General features: G+C 43.3%; 1 protein-coding gene and 1 non-coding gene across 39 annotated transcripts in view; both read right to left on the minus strand.

The window, feature by feature from the left end:
* Nucleotides 1-12993, minus strand: part of TSC1 (TSC complex subunit 1) — a 51132-nt gene extending 38139 nt beyond the window's left edge. For 18 of the 38 annotated variants that reach the window (XR_011234134.1, XR_011234133.1, XM_069477031.1 and 15 more), the window contains exons 1-2: nt 12920-12993; nt 4029-4091 (exon numbers count right to left, since the gene is read on the minus strand). The gene's annotated coding sequence lies outside the window, so the exon portion shown is untranslated. The remainder of the gene's footprint in view (nt 1-4028; nt 4092-12919) is intronic. The other 20 variants (XM_069477033.1, XM_069477029.1, XM_069477035.1 and 17 more) reach the window with 3 other exon arrangements.
* Nucleotides 12994-20000: 7007 nt separating this feature from the next.
* LOC138388999 (small nucleolar RNA SNORA18) lies at nt 20001-20139 on the minus strand. Its single transcript, XR_011234445.1, has one exon. It is a non-coding gene; the product is annotated as a small nucleolar RNA SNORA18 (small nucleolar RNA).
* Between the last annotated feature and the right edge of the window lie 1898 nt (nt 20140-22037).

Genomic DNA, 22037 nt, shown 5'->3' on the forward strand with positions numbered 1-22037 from the left:
TACCAAAGTTCCATTTCATTTTCTATATACTCTGATATTTGTGTTTGGCCTTGGTCTTTAGAAGGTTTGAAGGTTGAACACTCAAATGCCTCTGCAGCAACGTTTCTGGCATCCTTGACCTTGTGTGTGTGACCAGTAACAATATGTTCATGGCACTCCCATTACACCTACCTACATAACATCAGTGATGTGGACAAGGAATTATTTAGAAGATTTAACAGTAAGTTAACATCTGCATATTCACTATCAAATAAAGGTAAAATATTCTAGATGAAACACCCAAGTTCTGTGTGTAGTAAGTTGAAATTCTGTCAGTTTAAGTATAAAATATATACTTATTATTATTATAAAAGTAAAAACTTCAATTAATGATGAATGTGACTTTTATACTAAAAACAACTAAAAACTTTCAAACAGTTAAATATATTAGTAATATGAACATTAAGAGTAGTTTAGCTAGATAACTTTATAAATAACAGTATATGCTATTTAAGCCAAATGTTTTTAAAATTTAAATAACTTGGGCCAGGTGCGGTGGCTCATGCCTGTAATCCTAGCACTTTGGGAGGCTGAGGCAAGAGGATCACTTGAGGTCAGGAGCTCAAGACCGGCCTGAATAACATAGCGAGACTCTGTCTTTACAAAAAAAAAAAATAATTAGCCAGTTGTGGTGGCACTCTTGCAGTCCTAGCTACTCAGGAGGCTGAAGGAGGAGGATCACTTGGAGCCCAGGAGTTCAAGGCTACAGTGAGTTACAATCACACCACTGTACTACAGCCCCAGCAACAGAGCAAGACTTTGTCTCAAAAAAAAAACCCCCAAAATTTTAAATTAACTCACAGCTAAGTAACAAACTAAATGATATCTTAACTCTAACTTTTATAGAATTCTTTTGTAGTATTTATTACAAACAAAATAACTTTTAAGCGCTGAATTTAATTTGTAGTCCTTAAAAAAAAAAAGTCATATTTAGAAGTACTTCACATCTTGTAAGGATGAATTAACATATTTTCATTTATAGTTTTTGCCAAGTAAAAAATAAAATGTCAATTCTGTCACCTCAATTTTATATGAAGAAATCCATAATCATAGTCAACAACATCCACGATTTAAAAAATGTGCATGTAAGCCAAACATAAAGAATGTAAATATGAAGAAAACAATGACAAGAAAAAGTGAAATACCCAAAACACATTTTGTACTCACTAATCAAACTTCAAAACAGACTTTACAAAAATGCTTCATGACAATTTCTTGTAGTTCTGAGTATATAGAGGCTAAAAATTTAAACAAAAAGCCTGTCAAAATGATTGCTATACATGTATACAATGTGTAATGATCAAATCATAAATACGTATAATTACCGTGTCTCAATTAATTTTTAAGGGATATGGTCTCAGTCTATTACCCAGGGTGGAACTCCTGAGCTCAAGCAATCCTCCCACTCCAGTCTCCCAAGTAGCTAGGACTACAAGCACACACCACCATGCCTGGCTAATTTTTAAATTTTTTTAGAGATTGGGTCTTGCTATGTTGTCCAGGCTGGTTTCAAACTCCTGGCCTCAACAGATCCTCCTGCCTGGGCCTCTCAAAGTGCTAGGATTACAGGCATGAGCCACTGCATCTGGGCAAAAAAAAAAAAAAAAAAACTTTTTTTTTTTTTGACAGGGTCTCACTTTCTTGCCTGGGCTAGACTGCAGTGGCAGTGCAGTGTTGTCATCATAGCTGACTGCAATCTCAAATTCCTGGGCTCAAGTGATCCTCCTGTCTCAGCCTCCCAAGTAGCTGGCACTACAGACACACACCACCAGGCCCAGCTAATTTTTCTATTTTTTGCAGAGACAGGGTCTCATTACGTTGTTCAGGCTTATCTTGAACTACTGGCCTCAAGTGATCCTTCCATCTCGGTCTCCCAAAGTGCTGGGATTACAGGTGTGAGCCACCACACCCAGCCCAAAAATTGTTTAAAAAGAGGAAAAAAGTATATATAAACAAGAGCCTACATGAAAAAAGAAAAATGCTATTAAGAGTTAGATTTCTTTCCAAAAAAAAAAGATGATTGCTTAGGTTGCCAATAATTTTTAGTAATTGAAGAGAAGGATCTTAGAGGCTTGCCAAGCTATGAACCCCATGTACAAGGTTCCTTCTAGAAAACCATCTACCTGAATTCTGCTTTGTCCAAAATGGTTAACAATGGGATTAAGTGTGGCAGCTGAAGATGGTTATCACACACGTGTAACAAGTGACCACAGGAGCAATATAGCAGCTGATAGCGTTCACAAATATTTTTCCTACTTTAAAATTTCAAACTTTTAAATCTGACCACTAAAATGTAATACAATTGTAACCATGAAAAATGTTTTTAAAAATCTGAGATTTACTTCTGTATCGCAGAATTTACATTTTATGATGGTGATATTCAGCTTGCGCCTCAATGATCTGAACTCTTGACCATTTGACTTTAGGTTCCAATTCATGTTCAGTGGACTTCTAAAAAGGGAACATAGGTGCGGTGGCTCCCGTCTATAATCCTAACACTTTGTGAGGCCAAGGCAGGAAGACTGCTTGAGGCCAGGAGCTCGAAACTAGCCTGGTCAACAGAGTGAGATCCCGTATCTATAAAAAAATTTAAAAATTAGCTGGGTGTGGTGGTACGCGCCTGTAGTCCTAGCTACTCTGGAGGCTAAGGCAAGAGGATCAGTTGAGCCCAGGAGTTAGAGGTTACATTGAGCTATGATCACGTCATTGCAGTCCAGCCTAGGGGACAGAGTGAGACCCTGTCTCTAAAAAACTTTAAAAATCAATTTTAAAAATAATAAAATAAAAATGGAACAGCATGAAGTACATATAAAAAAATTAAAAATCAAAAGTCAAACTCAGAAAGCTTTCCCTACTTGTGAGAGAATGATACTTCCACCTTCTTGTTAGACAGACTATAATCTGTATTAAGTCCCTGTTTAGAACCAACATGAATCTATAAGACAAAAATAAATCCCTACCTTATTTCACAATTCCTGTGATGAAGGTAGACAACAACAGAATTCAGTAAATAGCAACCAATGAGCCATGACACAAGTCACATCAGCTATCCGTGTATAAAGACAGTAGACCAAACAACTCCCTATCTTCCCTATACCCTTCCTGTACACACACAACTTTGCTGCATTTGGTATTCTTGCTGGTAAACTCGAAATTACAGTTCAGTGATTAGTTAGGTCACTAAGACTAGATTCATTTCCATGGAAATGCCAGAGCCTCAATATTTATGAAAGGTATATTCCGAGACTTTGGGATTCCTCCAATTCCTAAAAGCCACTATAGCATATAATTTATCCCCCTAAACTAATTTAAGACAATTAACAGATATAGCCACGTTAAGATGCAAAAGCTCATTTGCTAGATCAGGTATTCTCAGCCCAGGGTCTACATTAAAAGCACCTGGAGAGCTTACACAATCCTGAAGCCTGAGCCCCACTCCAGAACAGGTTAAGGAGGGGAGGGGGGTCCAAATACCACATTTGGTATTTTCTTTTTTTTTTAAATAAACCCATGTGGATTTCTAAGGTGCAATCAGAGTTAAGAACCACTAGTTAACTGACCTGTGCCAGCACACAGGCTTCAATGTAATTTGACAGTTAAAGCCAAACTTTGCTGCTGGACAGAACTGATTTGAGTCACAGGTCTATCAAGCACTAGCTAGCCTCCCTTAGGAAAATTACATTAACATCTTTGAGCCAGATTTCTCACCTGTAAAATGGGGGTACACTGAAAGTGTGGCTGTGAAGAAGAAAACCAGTAATGCAGATAATGCACTTAGCACAATGCCTGGCACTAAAAAAGCAATTAATAATTATTAGTAATTTGACTAACTACTTCATGCCTTAGATGGTCCAGTTCCTAGCAAGCAGCTAAAACAATAGATGTTAAATCTCTGAATGCAAAAAAGCATCGATGTACTAGCACAACCAGGGGCAAGGTAACTAATTCCTTCCCATCCTCCCCCAGCCACTGGACTGTTTATCCCTTACCTGTTCTGGGGACAATTGGTACTTCAGTTTCCAGTGCTGTCAACCTGGTGTCTTTCATGGTCACTGAAGGGAAAAAACATATACAGATACATACATATGTATATAATAATCTTACAATTAACCAAAATCCCAGAAGCAATCACAAGAGGCTTTGGGGTTCATCTGGTACAAGCTCCTTCTACTCTGTCCCTGACAGGTGGCCATCTGGTTTCCACTGGAATGAACACTTATAATCATCAGGAGCACGTGCCTCTCCCTGTCTACGTTTCTGAACAGCTGGTTGCTGGAAAATTCTTTATATTGTGCTGAACTTGTAATCTCTGCCTTTGTTAATGTCTATTAGAGCTATAAACGAATGGACAGGATACGCTCCAGAGTTAGACAGTTCCGGGTTGAAATCCAAGCTCTGTCACTTATTAGCTGTGTAACACTTGGCTATTTATTTTAAGTCTCTAATGTCTAACCTTAAGTTACCTCATCTGTCAAGTGAGAATAATAATGGTATCACCCTCACAGGCTGTGTGGGGATGAAATGAGCGGCCACATCGCACAGCCCAGGGGGCAGCGTGGGCACACAGTAACTGCTGGAGGAGCTCTGCGGGGTAGGGCTGGCAGCAGGACAGTGAGGGGCACAAGCACTGAGTGGGCCTGCATCATCTCACCGCCCGCCACCATCCCTTCCCTCCCATCACCTTGCCTCGCTAGCCTTTCAGTTCTTCGGCACCGCAGACAAGCTGTCCCTGGGCCTAGGACACTCCTGCCTTGGCTCCTCCTAAACCTACTCTTCACCCTCAGAATCTCAGCACAAACACTCACTTCCTCAGAGAAGCCTTCCCAGGCCTCCACTTCCCACCCCCCAGACTAGGTCAGGTCCCCTGTCATATACTCTCAGCAGCCTATATTTCTTTGTGTCACTTACCACAACCCAATTAACTAAGTGTAATTAGTTACTGAACATGTCTCCTTCACTAGACATTACACCCAGGGAGAGACTGCGGATTACTCAGTACTGCATCTCCAGCAGTTACTCCATTGCCCGGTACTTGTTGACTACATGACTAGGGGCTAAAACATGTCTTAAATAAATGTACTAAACCTAATTCCACCTTCAAGCAGCACAATGTAAGTCTAACCCTTCTACATGACAGGCACAAGATATTTGTGAACCTTTTACCCTACTTTCTGTCCAAATTAACTCGTATTAAATATCCATGTTAAATATGAGTATATACACATTCTAATTTTCTTTTAAACTATGGATCCTATGAACCATACTTAGGTATGATCTGATTGCTAGATTGTAAACTGCGTGAAGACAGGGACCGCCTGTTTCAGACACTCAAGGCCTATCATGGTGCCTGGCACACAAGAGGCAAATACACGCTATTCAGCTCAGCTAAGATTTCATCAGCGTCTTTGGTTCCAGGGCTGAATACAGAGTATGAAAGCTGAGCCTCATATATATATGCCCAATTATGCTGAGCATGGAAAAACCTGGAAACAGCTCTTAAATATATAATCCTGGTCAAAGTCAAACTAGGGAATGGAGCAACTCTCTAACAATTAAAATCTCTTGCTCCAGATGACAGGGTAATTATATTTCCACGTGGAGCACATTCCAGACCTCAAACTCCAGTGGTCCTCGGCAGTGCCTGCAGGCGTGTGAGCAGTGCAGCAGGCAGGCTGGCCCTTCAGAAAGGCCGACCGCACCGTGCAGACAGGGAGTGCTTGCCTGGTCACATGCACTCCAAGTCAGAGAGCTGGAATTAAAACGCAGGAGCCTCTAATCTTCAGAATCTTAATAGCAGCTGTTTGTTAGTCCACTGAGTTATATAGCTTCCTCTTGGAATTAATCTAGTTGGACCTTTTACCTGAAAAGAAATATCTAAGGCAAGGGTAAAATTAGGATGTACACAAGATGAGATCTTGTAGCCTGCCCAGCCAAGATCACTGTCCTAGATAAAGGCACTACCATAAGAAAGCAGAGTGTTTTTTGTCCAATGTTCAGTGTTAAGACTTTTACTGTCTTTGTCACTATGCTAAAAAAAATAGTAATGGTACTAAATTGGCATTGTTGCTACATGAAAGACTACCTACCATTATTTATATTTTTAAGTGTTTATTTACTTACTCATTTATATTTCAATCCTGCCCTGTAGGGGTGCTACTAGGCACAATTATTCTGGTCAGTAAAGTAAGATGTGATGTGTGAACCTCCTGACAGGAAGTGAGGGGTATGGTTGGAAACACCTGTCAGAGCGGAACAGCAGCTTCAGTGCATGTGCTTATCTTCAAACGCCAAATTAAAAAACAAACATGTCCCTAGATCTAGATTTTTCCCTCTTTGATATTTGACCCAAAAGTTGTAGTCTCACTTACATGCAACATTGTAACTTCACTTCTATAAGTAGTCTTTTTGAATAAAAATAAAGCATAGGTTTGAGGGAGAAGATGAGGGCTCTGTGTTTTAGTATTTTGGGATGAAACAAAAGGAGCACAGGTCAATTTGTTTTCACAGTTCATCTTAATTAATTTCATTCTTTAGGTGTGTACAGATAGATAGAGCATATGCCTGGGATTACACACCAACTCCAGACTAAAAGCCTTGTATAGCTGCCATAAGCAGGGCCTGCGAGCATTTTTTCCACATATCTCTGCCCTATCCAAGATGCATTACAAGCTGTGAGCTAAAAGCTATATATACCTTTAGGAAATACTAGTGGTAGGCACCTAAAAGGTATTTAGAAAGTGTTTTATCTGAAATTATCAGTTGAATTTTCAGACTTTTGGAAAATAGTGCTATGATGGACCTAGAAACCCTCAAGGACACTTCAGAACTGTAAATCACATAAAATAGGCAACTGCATATCAAATCACCTAAGATATTTTTGTACACATTTGTCTATGATGTAAAAATGCAACTACAGGTATAAGTGAAGGCAGATGTCACTGCACTATAACTTGTTTTCTATGTTTAAGTTTTTACCTATAAAAATTCAAAGACAATTCAGACACAGGCCCAGGCATGGATGGACTACCTCATTATCAAGTACAGTCTAGATACAGCTGGAACACTACACCGCTATGTTAATGCTCAGCTCTGGCTCAGGAACGTTCAGGTAATTTCTTGGAGTAATATTTTATGAAATGAACAAAGTCGCCTTCAGCACAAATGCATCTAAAAGGGGGAAGATACTTGCTCCAATTCTCTCTTCCTACAGATGCCTAGAAGGAAGGAGAAGGGTAAGAAATATTGTTTAGTAAGTGAGAGTAAAACAGCTGATGGGAAAACCTGCCAACATGTGTAGTCACCTGTGATTTAAAGGGTCTCAGCAGTTGTAGTCCCTCTCAAGGTCAAACTGGGGCAGGAGCGCTCCAACTTGCCAGATTCTCCATTCAGAACTTCTGCCATTAGGAGCCTTGATGGACCATTTGCTAAAAAGCTTATATCTTATTCCAAAAGTGAAGAATCCTCTAGTAACTTGCCTATAGGGCCAGATCTTGATTTTGGTAAAGAGTGTCTCTTCTACAAATAGTGCTATGTTGTGACTTTCTATTAACATGAACAAAATTATTTACCAAGATAATACAAGCCAAACAGATATTATGTATGTTTCAAAAAGTAACTATAAAAAGCTTCCCTTAAAAGAAATATGAGCAAACTGTGGGATTTCATTAGGTTTCAAGTTTATAGGACCGAAAGAGAAATATTCTAGGCAAGAAAGATACAGGGCATGATAGTCTAGGACAGTGGTTCTTAAAATGTGGTCCTCACACCACCAGGATGAACATCCCCTGGGAATTTGCCCCCTGGCTTTGCCCCACATCTCTGAATCAGAAACTTTGGGATGGGGCCTTCCAGGTGATTGTGATGCCCACTAAAAGTTCAGAACCACTGGTCTAGGAACAAGAAAAGAGGGATGAAGGTAAGAAACATTTATTTATTCATTTATATATCTGCTTTGAGGTTCAAAAGGGGGAAGAAATAATGCACGAACCTGGGAAAAAAGCCCAATGGAATTCTGCCAGGTGCTAAAGGCACCAACACAGACTGAATGCCAAGCCCGACAAGCTTTTAGCAGGTTACATATCTAAGTTCTCTACTATTTTTTTTTAAATGTGGCACCTAAGGTTAAATTCCCAGTGAAGTGTACAGAATCTTTCAATACAGAAGTTTAACAAAATGATTTATAACACAAATAGTACCTAAGTCCATCTTTAAAAGACATGGGCCTTTCCTACCTTCTGGCTAAAAAAAAAAAAAGAAAATTATTTTTAATAAAGCCCAAGTCCATTTTTAAGAGCAGTAATCTATCTAAAATCATCAGTTGGGCTTCTAGCTGGGTCCATAAAGTTTCTGAAACTATATCCAAAATTCTGTATCTGTATTTTTTTTTTTTTTTTTTTTTTTTGGTGGTGAAGGACATAAAGGGTAGAGGAAGGGACATTTGGTCTGTTTCCCACAAATTTTTCAGAGAGGAACTGAGCACCCCCAACCAAAAAGAAAAAGTTAAAACCCACTGACCTGTGAGTTAGTTTATGAGATTAGCAGATCAGGCAGTTTATACAGTGGAAGATTAAATGTTTGGGCCCTGGAGTAACCAAACAGGGTTCATAGCCCAGGTTAGCCACTGAATAGTGATCTTAAGGCAACTTACTTCAAGTCCCTAAGCTTCAGTTTCCTCTTCCTATCCTGCCTCTTAAGGCTTTAGAAAGAGTTAACAAGGGGGGGAGGCGGGGGGACTCGGCGCCTCACGCCTGTAATCCTAGCACTCTGGGAGTCCGAGGCGGGAGGATCCTTTGAGCTCAGGAGTTGGAGACCAGCCTGAGCAAGAGCAAGACCTCGTCTCTATTAAAAATAGAAATTAGCTGGACAACTAAAAATATCTAGAAAAAATTAGTGGGACATGGTGGCGCATGCCTGTAGTCCCAGCTACTCAGGAGGCTGAGGCAGGAGGATTGCTTGAGCCCAGGAGTTTGAGGTTGCTGTGAGCTAGGCCGACGCCACGGCTCTCTAGTTCGGGTAACAGAGTAAGACTCTGTCTCAAAAAAAGAGTTAACGGGATCAGACATGTAAAATACTTAGCACAGTGTTTGGCACATCAATACTCAATAAATATAAACTTTATTATAACAATATTACTACTAAATAAAATGTATTGCTGGGTACATAATGCTTAGCATTCTATCCATTTAACAACTGGTATTTGAAACATTGATAAAACCATTCTACAATTTAAGTGGATACACTTCAAGTTTGTTACTGTGCTCTGTGAACTGCTCAAGGTGGCACAGGTTTTAATGACTGCAGACATTAAAGTTACTACATCTATTCTTCCTGTCGCTCCCCACTGTGTCTTCTACCACATCACCAATAGAAGGGCAAAACTGTCCCTTGTCACTCAACACTTCATGGCCTCTATTGCCACTGTATTTACTTGAGAAAGTGACCTGTGAGTTGTAACTGCCATGTAACTACCATGCCTTGTTTGGGATCAAAGCTGGGTTTTAAGGGACTTTACTCACTAGATGTCAATCTGAATTCATTCAACCTTAAAAAATATTGTTACCTTTTGCTATTTACCTATATATAACAAAAGTTAGCATTACACAAGAGAAGGGACAAGAAGAAACTGACAAGGTCCTGAGATAACATATCTTTTATATACAGTATATAAAATACAAATCTTTATTATCTCTCATGAAAACAGACATTAAAATAAGCATTAAATTACTAATTTCCAGCAACCATAGGCTTAAAAAGTAAATCAGAGAGAATAATCTCAAAACCGCTGATGGTAGACCTCTTCCAGATCAATTTAAATGGAAAAAAAAATGAGTATTTCATGCAAACCAAATTATATTAGTTACCAATTGATGATCTGAGGTAAAAAAGAAAAAAACCTCTGTTTAAGTATATACTACATACATATTTAAAGCAAACAACTACAGATTGGAATGTTATTGAGTATACTTTTCTTTCTTGCCTACAGCTATTTTAAATGACAAACAAAACTAATACAAATAAAACTAATCTTTCAAAGAGAGATCTGTTATATGGGAACCTTACAGAGAATTACCTTCTAAAAGATATGATGATATAAAGGAAAGGACAAGCAGGTTTTCACCCAACTGTACAGGCTAACAGTCACCAATCTGCTTGGTTATCCCACCACCAACAACACTTTGATTCAATTAACTTGGTCAGAATGTTTGGCTGAAGCCCCGGAAGGACTTTAAATCTCAGAAATTTAGACTTAGAAATATTCATTAATTTACAATCCAACTCCCTTATTTCACAGATGAAGAAACTGAGGCTGATAACTTAATTGACTAGTTAAAGGTTGAAAGCAATTTCACTCTTTAGAAAAGCTTGAAATGGTTGATGTAGTGCTGTATTTGACTCACTGCCATCCAAGAATATCCAATTAATTCCAAGAGAAGCTAATTTTAGTTCACTATGGCCCTGGAACTGGGAAATGAACATACCTGTAGCCTAACAAACTTTGAAAAAAGACAGAGCTGTAAGATCAAGGCAGCTCTAAATTAGAGCCCAAAACTCACCCAACACCATATACATCAGAGGTTAGAAGCTATTTTAAGAAATGCCTCTGCAATAAATTACAAATTAAAAGAAAATCGCCAGAATGATACTTCAAGCCAGTTGTCTTCAACCTCTAGAGCAGGTCAGAAGCAGACTTCTTCCAAAACATATACACAAAGTGTCCTCAAAGACTGAATGTGTAGGTCTACCTACCATGGGGCCAGATATCTATGCACGGAGATTCTCACGAACATTACAGTTTGAAATCCCTTGTTTCCAGAAATTTCATTATTCTGTACACATTACAAATATGGGTGTATATTAGATTTGCCCTGGTAAGAGTGTTATAGTTTCATCTCACAAATGAAACCAGGCACACACAGAAGGCATCATATTACACCATACTGGGTCTTTGCTCTTAACCCAGTGAGGAAGACTACGACTGAGTCACAAGATTTGAGATACTCCAATATAATGGCTAGTAGCCACTTTCTTTCTAACTAGGAATTTAGGAACATACCAAGCATTTATGACACCAGGAAATGCAGAAGCAAAGAAAGCTTACATCATCTGCCCTTCTAGGCATGAGATTTAAGAGTGTTTTAGATATTAACTTTAGTAAGAGGATATTTTCCATTTACATCTTCTATAAATGCCCCTTAAGTTTACACCAGGTGGTTAGAGGAAGATCCTGCGGTTCCCTAGGGCAATAGCAAATAATGTTTCAGTGTTTCTGAGGAGTCTCATTTGCCTGATGCATGACTGTTAAAGGTACATTTCCCTACACAACCCGAAATCAGTTTTCACATTTGCATATTCCAGGTTTACTCAGGAATGCTCAACTTAAGAATCACAGGTGGTTGCTTAGTAAATCAAAGGCTCCCAGAAGATTAGGTTTTATAATGCTTCCTGAAATTTACAGCTCCACTTTGCCAGCCTGTTTGAATGCAGATGACTCCAAGTTGATCCCAAAATTATAAATCAAACTATCTCAGAAGAGTATTATTCTATTTTAGTACTTTTACAGCTTACTCTATGTAAAGTCAAGTGCTATTTCTATGCTTTCTATTAAAAAGAATCCAGCGAGGATTTTCGTAAGACTTCTTTCTGCAAAAATCTCATGTTTTATTTAAAAAGCAAATACTTTTCAGCCTAACTTAGACTAACAAGTTTACATGCACAACACTGCCATCCCAAAACAAAAGCTAAGGCAAATAAGCCAAGTGCACCTCCCCTTTCAAAATTACACACACGTGTACAAACCTCCGCTAACTGATTAATTCTAATCACTTAATGACAGGCCAGCTTTGATCAAGTAACAGAAAAATAAAAGAGACATGTCTTTGGAATCAGTCAGACCCCATCTCCACTCTTGGCTCAGATACTTCTCAGTGTGTGACCTTAGGCAAATTACCCTACTCTCTCCAGGCCTCAGTTTCTTCCATCGGAGGTGTTAATAGTGGCTGCCTCTTGCATTTGTTGTGAGTACCAAACGAGACGAGGACTGCAAGTGCTCCATAAACGCTAGCTGTTGTTATTGGCTAGGACTGCGTCCCCAAGTCTGCCCCACCCCCACCCCCAATTCAAGACACACGAAGTAAAACACTTTAACAAGAAACACAAAGAGCGAGCTTTAATTCTACAAGGGATCTCCGACTGTAGGCTCTCTTCATCCTCCAGTTCCTCAAATGAATGAATGAGTGCCTAGGAGTTGCTCTGCAAATAGCTGTCTCTTAAGTATCACCTCTGCTGACTTTAAGGTAACTGTCTTTCACCATCAATTAAACACCCACAAGCACACCAGGAGCGAGGCACTCTAGTCATGCAAATTTCAACGGAGACAACGAGTCTGGGCGAGTCCTTGATGCCCACAGGCAGCCTCCATTCATTCTCCCCCCACCGCAGACCCCTCTCCTTAAGTCCAGGGTCCAGCCCCACCCCACCCCCAACCCTTCCGCTCCTGCGGAGCGTCTCTCCCCTGCCCTCCGCACGCCGGGTGAACCTGTCACCCACCGAGTGACGGGCTGGCGAAGGGGCCCACCTCATCCCTGCCCTCGGCACCGAGGCCCGGGGGTGCAGCCGTCCCCTCGGCCGCCGAGAAGGGGCAAAGTGCCGACCCAGAGCGCCTCTCCTCCCCAGGGACCCGCCAGTCCTGGCTGGGCCCAGCCGGAGATAGCGCGTAATAAGAGGGAGGGGAGAGCTGTCCGAATCCCCCTTCCCCGGGGTCCCTTCCCAGCACGTGACCCCCTTACCCCAACCCCCTAGAAGCTCTCAGACTGGGATTACGATGCCAGGGCTGCCCCGAAAAGCCCCCATAAAAAGGAGGGGGAGACACCCCCATACTCACCCACCATCTCCTCCCCCTCAGCTGTTTACCTCACAGCTCCTCCAGCCTACAGGGCGCCGCCATCTTGGACGTACGGCACCTCCCCCCGCAGTGAAATGTCCACGGCCGGCCGCGGCCTCCGCCACGAAAAAGAGTCCCCGGCCAGGCCTAGCCTACTTTTCTAACCAAACGGCAGATGACCCTAACCTTAACCCTAACCCTAACCCCACCAAACGGAAGAGGCCGTTCCACTCATTAATGATGATGTGAGCTGGCCGAGAGAAAAAAAACAAGAAGAGTTTTTAAGGTAGGGGGGCGGGGACGGGCGGAAGGATTCCGCAAGGGTGCCGCTGAGCGATCTTGTGACTCTGAAGGAGGCAAAAAGAAGGGCCGGCACGGCGGGAGGAGCCACGCGAGAACCCGAGGGGCGGGGCGGAAGGTCACGTGGCCGGGCGGGCGGGAGGGCGCTAGGAGAGGCGTAAACAAGCCGGCTCGGCTGGGTGTGGTTGCGGCGCCCTCCTGCCCGTCCTGCGTGCCGTGCTGCCTGGCGCAGGCCTGGGGTCCCCCAGGGTCTCCCTGCGCGCGGCCACAGAGCTGCGATCCAACTTCCCAGAGAGCCACGGGGGCCGCGTGGGCGGTGCAGGGCCTGCTTTGAACCCCAGGGGTGCAGTAGCTCGTCCGGGAAAGGAGTAAAACCTGGGCCAGGGCAGCCCCCTTTCCTTGGCAGCGTACTTGCAAAAGCCCACCTCTGGCCTCTGCCCTCAAGCGTTGACACCTCACACCAGGCATGACATCTGTGGAAAAACAACCCTGAGGAGGAGGAGGCAGCTTGAAAATCAGAACACCGAGATTCATTTCCTACTTTGCTACCTCCTCACTGTGACAAGACTTTAAGTCCTCTAAGCCTGTTTCTTCCTCTGAAATGCGCGTGATAAAATTTGTGAAGTGAGGAATCAGGTATGGAAAGTGTTCAGCTCGGAGCCCCACGCGAGTCAGTGGTCAACAGGCAGTGGACGGCACCCAGTGGCTACACCTATAGTCCCACCGGCTGGGGCTGAGGCGAGAGGATCGCTTGAGGGCAGATATTCAAGACCCTCCTGGGCAGAATAGTGAGACCCTGTCTCTAAAAACAAAAAGTAGGAGGTGGCCGTTATGAGACAGGATATAAGAGTGAGAGAGGAGCCAGAGAGTGGGATGAAGACTAACTGTGATATCTGAAAGGCTTTTGAAAGAGTGGGCATCAGGCTGGGTTTTAAAGAAAAGGTAGCTTTTATGAAATAGAAATGGGAGAGACAGCTGGGAAGAGAAGAACATTCCAGGCAGAGGGAACAGAAGGAGCAAGAGCCTAGCGGCAAGAAAATGCTGGGTGAGTTATGGGAGTACCACGTTTTGTTACAGGAACCAATTGAGTCACAATGCAAGGCAAACTGTGGTTAGGGGCCAAGTGTGTGCGTGGCCAGGGTAATGGGTGCTGTCAATTCCAAGCAGGTCCGGGTGGTCCAGGGTAGGGCTGCTGCTAGCCAATGTGGCATCTTTAGGAAAATTAGAAAAAGGCACCCCTTCTGGGCCCATAGGCCCTATAAGCAGAGCCCTGGCTGTATTTTGGCCACTACCCACCTACCCTGAAGCCTCCTGTGGCCTTTGAGCAGTGAACAACCTTTATAACCATAGGTCTCAAGCTATGCAGGCTCACGAGGAAGGTAGGGACTGAGCTGGGGATTCCACTGGTCTGACATGGTTACAGAGGAAGTCAGGCGAAGCCAAGAGTTCTCGATTCCAACAGGCCAGAGTTTGAATGTAGGGTTCTGCCATTGTGCTAACTGGGTGAGCCTTTGTCTCCTCACCTGCAACATCAGGGTAATAATGCCTGCCTAATGGGGATTTGGGGTGGATTGAAAGAGATATTAAGGTACAACTGGCATAAAGCCTCCTTCAATTAATGTTAGTTTTGTTAACTATTAGCAGTGTTCTCCCTTAGCAATGTTCACCCTTAGCATCCTTCACTCCCAACAGTGGGTCCACCAAATGCTAAATTCTTCCATGTAGCTGCCCAAACACAATCTGCTTGGGGCCCAGAGATGCAAAGGTTGAGGGAGAAGGGTCTGGATTCTCAGTTCCACCAATCAAACCATTTCATAGGAGCAGATTGCTGCCTTTGCGTTTGCACCAGGGCAGGGACTCGAGATTTCAGAGATTTCTGAGACCATCGGTGACTGGGAGAGTTAAGGTTAAGGAATGGGGTGTGGGGACCAACCAGCACTGCTCCAGAGCTCTGACCCAGGAAGCCACCCCATGGTTCCATGACCTCATCCTGCCAGAATGCACTCCTCCGTGGAAGGGAGCAGTGATACACAGAGCTCATCAACTATTCCCTCTCAAGGGGGCCATGACCACATTGTTACTGTTTATACAGTGTCTGGAAGAAGAATGGTAATTGTTATCTCAATATGGACCACCAGGGGCTCGTGAGAAGAGGCTGGAAAGAATAGGCAGAGACAGCCCTCCCACCATCTCTGGCCACTTACCAATCTGGGCCACCTGGATATTTTCTGCTTCTCTGGGGTTGATTTTTGTCTCTTACTGAATAAATATTAATCAGACCACTGTCTTCCAGGCATTACCCTGGAGCCTCCTTGTGACAGGGGTTTCCTGGCCAGCCTGTCTGAGCATGAAAGGGCTGAGCCAATGGGTGGTGCTGACTTGATGCATATGGTGGACATCTGTTGCATTTGTCTGTGCAGCATCCCCTGCCCCTTCTTAGAGGGCAAATTGTCCTTCCCGAATTCCCCAAGTGCTGGAGGGCCTGACAATTACAGTACCACCCCTAGGCCACAGCAGGTGGACCATGTCTAGCCAATCTGAAATTCCCATCATCTAGCCAAAGTGATTGGCACATGGTTGGACATGTGATTTGAGCTGGGCCAATTAGAGTGCTTCTCTGGGTTTTTATATATGGATGCTGAAAGGGAGATACTCTCTTTCCTCACTAAACTGGCATGAGGAAGCTGTGGCCTCCCCCTCCTCCTGTCCTGCAGCAAGCAGTGTGAGAAGTCTGGTCAAAAGATGAAAAAGACACAGAGAGACAGACAAAGAGACAGAGATGGGAAGAAAAATACATGTTGCGATCTTCTGCATTTCCAGAGTCCCTGAGACCTGCCTCACCCTTGTCTTCCAAGTTCCACGAAGCAATAACTATTTTGGCTAATGCTGGTTTCAGTTGAGTTTTTGTCCCTTGCAAACAAAAGGCCTTCTGGATGCAATGAGATTTGAAGGCCTTTGGAAGGACACCACTAGTCAAAAATGTTTCCCTCTCGGTGCCTGAAGTCCAGCCGTTTGAATTGTCCTCTGGTGTCAGTTTTCAGCTGTCTGTGTGGCAGCCTTCTGGCCAGGTGCCCTGTCATCAGTGGCCACACATCTTGTGCAGGATCGAGTCCCAGCTCCTGGCAGTAGCCCCCACGGCCCTCTGTGTGCCGCCCTGGCCTTTCTAGTCCTTTGCAGTCTAGCGCCACATCCTCCAGGACCCTGCAATCCCAGGAGGTTTCACGCCGCCCTGCGTTTCTCAGGCTGTCTCCTCGGCCTCCTACTAGATAGCCTCCCAGCCTGTGCTGCTCATTCTCCATTCGCTCTTCTCTGCCACGGATCCCCTCTACTGAGTTTGCCCTCCGACCTCCTGTTGCATTTGACCAAAGTGAAGCAGAGTCAGGGTAGGGAGGAAGGACCTTCCCACCTGGCCTGGCCATGACCCACAGCTCCCACTGCATGGTGTGTCTCACGCTGTGTGTTAGAAATGGCTCTCTCCACTTACTCCTCACACCTAGAGGTGATAACAGCACCCCATTCTCACTGGTCCCTAGGTACCTCACCCCTCTTTGTTCTCTGAAGCTGCTCAGACCTGTCTTTTTAATTATCCCTTTGAGGGTACTACTGTTTCCCACCAGGATCCCAACTGCTACACCCCCTTCTAAGACAATCTGCCCCTGGCTTGAGTTACCCATTGTGAACCAACCCAAACTTGCAGACTCACACACACACACCTGATTGGACCTGGATCAGGGGTAAAAACCTTCCTTGTACTGAGCCAGCCAGATTCTCCTTGTTGAGAATTTGCACTGAGAGACCCCAAGGCTGGAACAGATGGTGTTGGCCCGAGGCTTGCAACTTGCATGACTGCAGGGGCCCATTCCAACTGCTGTGCTCCCGGTTATGCAGATCATTAGAAGACAGCTCATATGTGTGCCCTTTGGGGTTGTGCAGTAAGACAAGATTGTCATGTGGAGTTAGATCCAGCGGTGGCCCCCCGGCACCCTGAACCATAGAGGTTAAGCAGAAAGAGCAACTGGGAGGCTTGCTGGGGAGGCCAGCATACCCAGACCAGAAAGGAGCAGTGTGGTTTCAGGGGCACAGAGCCTTGAGAGGAAGGAGAGCTGTAGGACGAGTCCCTTGCCTGTGAGGCCTGGCTGTACTTCCTGCTTTGGTCTGGAAGATGCCCCTTATCTTTTCAGTAAATTTCACTTTTGTCTGAGCCAGTGTAAGTTGGCTTCTGTTCCTGACAACCACGGCCAGAGATGGCCAAGAATGTTTTCCTTCCTTCTTCACCTGGATCACACCTATTCTTCCTCCAAGACTCAACTCCAATGTGATCTCCACCAGGAAGTCTTCCTGAAACATTTAGAGTGGCGTCAGGGTCCCTGCTCGGAGCCTCCCACCCCACCACACGTATCCCTCTGTTCCTGCAGTGGAACTGCCTGTGCACTGAGGTTGTGTCTGGGGGCCTGTCTCCGCCCAGTGCGCAAGTGTTCTGCTACCCCAGGACGTGGGATGGGAAAGAGGCCCCTTGAAACATTTCCAGTTCAAGGTCAAAAGCCAGGGGCTTTGGGACCAAGTGTAAGAGGGACAGACCTTTCAAGATTAAGGATAAGAAGGAGCAGTGAATTTGGGGGGCCCAAGAGTGCCTCTTGCTGGGTGTCGCAGTGTCCATGGCAGCCCAGGCACCCTGCAGGGGTTGACCACCTTCTTGATTTGCTATTGTTCCTCCAAATGGAGGGAAATTTATTGTCTCACAGTTCTAGAGGCTGAAGTCCAGATCAAGGTGCCAGCAGGGTTTGTTCCTTGTGAAGGCTCTGAGGAAGAATCTGGTCCAGGCCTCTCCTCTGCTTCTGGAGTTTGCCAGCCACCTTTGGTGTTCCTTGGCTTGAGACGCATCACCCCGATCTCTGCCTTCCAGTTTGCTTGGTGTTCTCCCTGTGTGCTTGTCTCTGTCCAAAATTTCCCCTTTTTATAAAGACACCAGTATTATTGAATTAAAGGCCCACCCTATTCCAGTATGCCTTCATCTTAGCTCATTACATCTGCAATGAGCCTATTACATAGTCACATTCTAAGAAACTGTGGGTTAGGACTGCAACATGTGAATTTTGAGGGGATAAATTTAACCTATAACAGGTGCCACAGGCTGAGTTAGTCATGCCACCATCCATGGTTTGTGAATGGGCCCTCTCTGTTGTTTGTTTGTTTGTTTGTTTGTTTTTTAAGAGGCAGGGTCTTGCTGTGTTGCCCAGGCTGGATGGAATGCAGTGGCCAGATCATAGCTCACTGCAGCCTCGAACTCCTGGGCTGAAGTAATCTTCCTGCCTCAGCCTCCCGAGTACCTGGGACTACAGGCCACGTGCCACTACATCCAGCTAATTTCTAAAATTTTTTGTAGAGACAGGGCCTTGCTGTATTGCTCAGGCTGGTCTCAGACGCCTGGCCTCAAGTGATCCTCCTACCTCAGCCTCCCAAAGTGCTAAGATTACAGGCGTGAGCCTCCCGGCCCAGCTCCTCTCTGATTTTTATGCATACATTCATGCGTTCCTTTTTATCTTCATTCCCCACATCCAGTTCCTTCCTCTCTCAGGAGCAACCATTCTAATGTGTGTAATGTGTACCCTTTCGTCTGTGTGTGTGTATTTTAATTTTTGTAAGTGGAATTACATAGATGTAGATGGCAATCAGTTTCTTAGATGTTCTCCAAAACACCTGCTCCAGTCTACACGCCCACCACACGTCCACAAAAGTGCCCATATCCCTGCCAACACTTCACATCCACGAGCTCTTCAATTTTTTCAGTATAACGGGGTTAAAGTGACATGTTCTTGTTTTATTAACAATTTGCCTCTTTCTGACTTAATGAGAGGGAGCCTTTTCATGTGCTTGTTAGTCTTGGGGGTTCCTCTCTCTATAAATTGCTGGTTCTTATCTTTTGTCCATTTTTCCAGTACAGTTGCTCTCTTTTCCTTGTTGATTGGCAGGAGTGCCATATATATCCTATAAATGTGTCCCCCTTATTGGCTATAGATATTTCAAGTGTCTTCTCCCAGGCTGCTACCTACCCATTAACTATGTATATTGTACCTTATTGGAAAAAAGTCATTAATTTTGATGTTACAAATTAATCTCTTTTTCTTTTTGACTTATACTTTCGGTTTTTGAGCTGTTGTTTAAGAATGCCTTTTCTAACCCTTAGTCGTAAAACAATATTCTTAAGCATTCTATATATTTATATTCCGTTGGGAGGCCGAAGTGGGAGAATGGCATGAGCTCAGGAGTTCAAGACCAGCCTGAACAAGAGAGAGACCCCATCTCTACTAAAAATAGAAAAGTTAGCCAGATGCAGTGGTGCTCACCTGTAGTCCCAGCCACTTGGGAGGCTGAGGCAGGAGGCTCGCTTGAGCCCAGGAGTTGGAGGTTGCTGTGAGCTATGACGCTGCCTTGACACTCTAGCCCGGGCAACAGAGTGAGACTCTGTCTCAAAAAAAAAAAAAAAAAAAAAAAAGGTAACACAACATTATACAGTATTCCCACAGACATAATAGATGTAAGTCTTAAAAGAATAAACAATAATAAAAAAAGAAAAAAATTACTTTAGGGTCATTTTTAGGATAGATGTATCTGCCTGGTTCTCAATTTGACACCTCTCTAAAAATAAATGAGTTCAAATCATATTAGCTCCTAAAGCCATCATACTCAAGAATTGTACAGAACAACAACAACAAAAAAATAGCACAGATCACTGAGATACACCAATACCTCAGGTAAAAGCAAGTTATTAGGTCTTTCTAGCATCTGTCTTGTAGTTCCTCCCCACAGATCTGACAAATCATCCTGTGAATAGAGCGAAACCACAGAGCACAGAGTTGCTCTGTGAGGCATTTCCAAGGCTGTGCAGCTACGGAAAAAGCCCCCTTAGTATAGACCTCAAGCAATAATTTTTTTTTTTTTTTTTTTTTTTTTTTGAGTCAGGGTCTCGCTCTGTTGCCCGGGCTAGAGTGAGTGCCGTGGCATCAGCCTAGCTCACAGCAACCTCAAACTCCTGGGCTTAAGCGATCCTACTGCCTCAGCCTCCCGAGTAGCTGGGACTACAGGCATGCGCCACCATGCCTGGCTAATTTTTTCTATATATGTTTTTAGTTGTCCATATAATTTCTTTCTATTTTTAGTAGAGACGGGGTCTCGCTCTTGCTCAGGCTGGTCTCGAACTCCTGACCTCGAGCGATCCACCCGCCTCGGCCTCCCAGAGTGCTAGGATTACAGGCGTGAGCCACCACGCCCGGCCGATTTTTTAAAGAAATAAAAAACTGAGAAAAAAATCTCTTACGTTTGCCCACATATTTACTATTGTTGGCATTCTTCATTTCTTTGTGTAGATCCAAGTTTCCGTCTGGTATTATTTTCCTTCTATTTAACGTCTTTTATTATTTCTTATAATGTTAAATGCATGCAACAAATTCTCTCAAGTTTTATTTATCTGAAAAAGTGCATTTCAGCTTTATTTTTGAAAGGTATTTTTGCTGGGTATAGAATTCTAGGGTGACAGTTTCTTTCTTCAGCTTTTTAAAGATGTCATTCCGTTGTCTCCTAGTCTGCATAACTTCTGAGGAGAAATCTATGGTAATTCTTACCTTTGTCCCTCTGTCTTTTTTTCTGAAGGTCATTGAGGTTTTTAACATAAATGTTTGTTGACTGATTGATTGTCTGATTGATTTAAAATCATCCTGAGTGTATTAAGAGTTAATCATCCTGAGTGTATTAACTCTTACACATCCTGAGTGTGTAGTTCTCCAGAGAAACAGAAACAAGAGAGAAAGAGAGAGAGAGAGAGAGAGTGTGTGTGTGTGTGTGTGTGTAAGGAATTGGCTCACATGATTTTGGAGCCTCACAAGTCCAAAATCTGCAGTGTGGGTTGGCAGGCTGGAGACCAGGGAAGACTCAATGTTGCAGTTCAAGTTCAAAGGCTGTCTGTTGGCAGAATTCCCTCTTACTTGGGGGAAGTCAGTCTTTTGTTCTATTGAGGCCTTGAACTGGCACATATGCTCCGCAATCTGCTTTATGCAAAGTCTGCCCATTTAAATACTAATTTCATCCGTCAAAACCCTCACAGAAACATTCAGAATAACATTTGACCACATATCTGGCCACTGTGGCCCAGATGAGCTAAAAGATAAAATTAACCTTTATACTGAGTATCTAGAAAAGCAAGTGTCTTAGCTTCTTAAACTATGTTTTTTTGTTTTTTAAACCATTCTAAGAAAATTTTCTTCTTCCAAAGAAAATCTAGTATCAATAACTTTTATCTTTTTTTTTTTTTTCCAAAGAAAAGCATCGATGCAGATTAGAGAACTGTCGTTTCCATGAATTATCTTCCAAAAAGGCTTACCTACTGGGTAGACTAGGAAATAAGAAAATCACGTATCGGAATAAGATATGAATGTTGGCAAGGAGAGCTAGACTGCTCAGTAAATGCTGGGAAATACATTAAAGATACCAGCCTCCAGCAGAGATTCCAGGAACCTGTGGATGTTCTTCCGTCCTTCCCTGCCAAAGTACAGCAGTTTGAGTTCTCTAAATATACCCTTTAAAATGTACCATCTTTTGCTGGATTTAGTCAAAACACCACATATATTTCAGGCCTTTTCTCTTTGGCTTATCACTACCAAAGAATGTAGTTTAACTCCTTAATTTATGTGTTAGGTATCTATTGCTGTGTAATAAATGATTCTGAAACTTAGTGGCTTAGAACAACATCTATTGTCTCACAGTTTCTGTGGGTCAGGAATACGGATGTAGTTTGGCTGGGTGCTGTGACTCAGGGTCCATGACA

The sequence above is a fragment of the Eulemur rufifrons genome, chromosome 7 (assembly GCF_041146395.1).
Source record: "Eulemur rufifrons isolate Redbay chromosome 7, OSU_ERuf_1, whole genome shotgun sequence".
Lineage (NCBI taxonomy): Eukaryota > Metazoa > Chordata > Mammalia > Primates > Lemuridae > Eulemur > Eulemur rufifrons.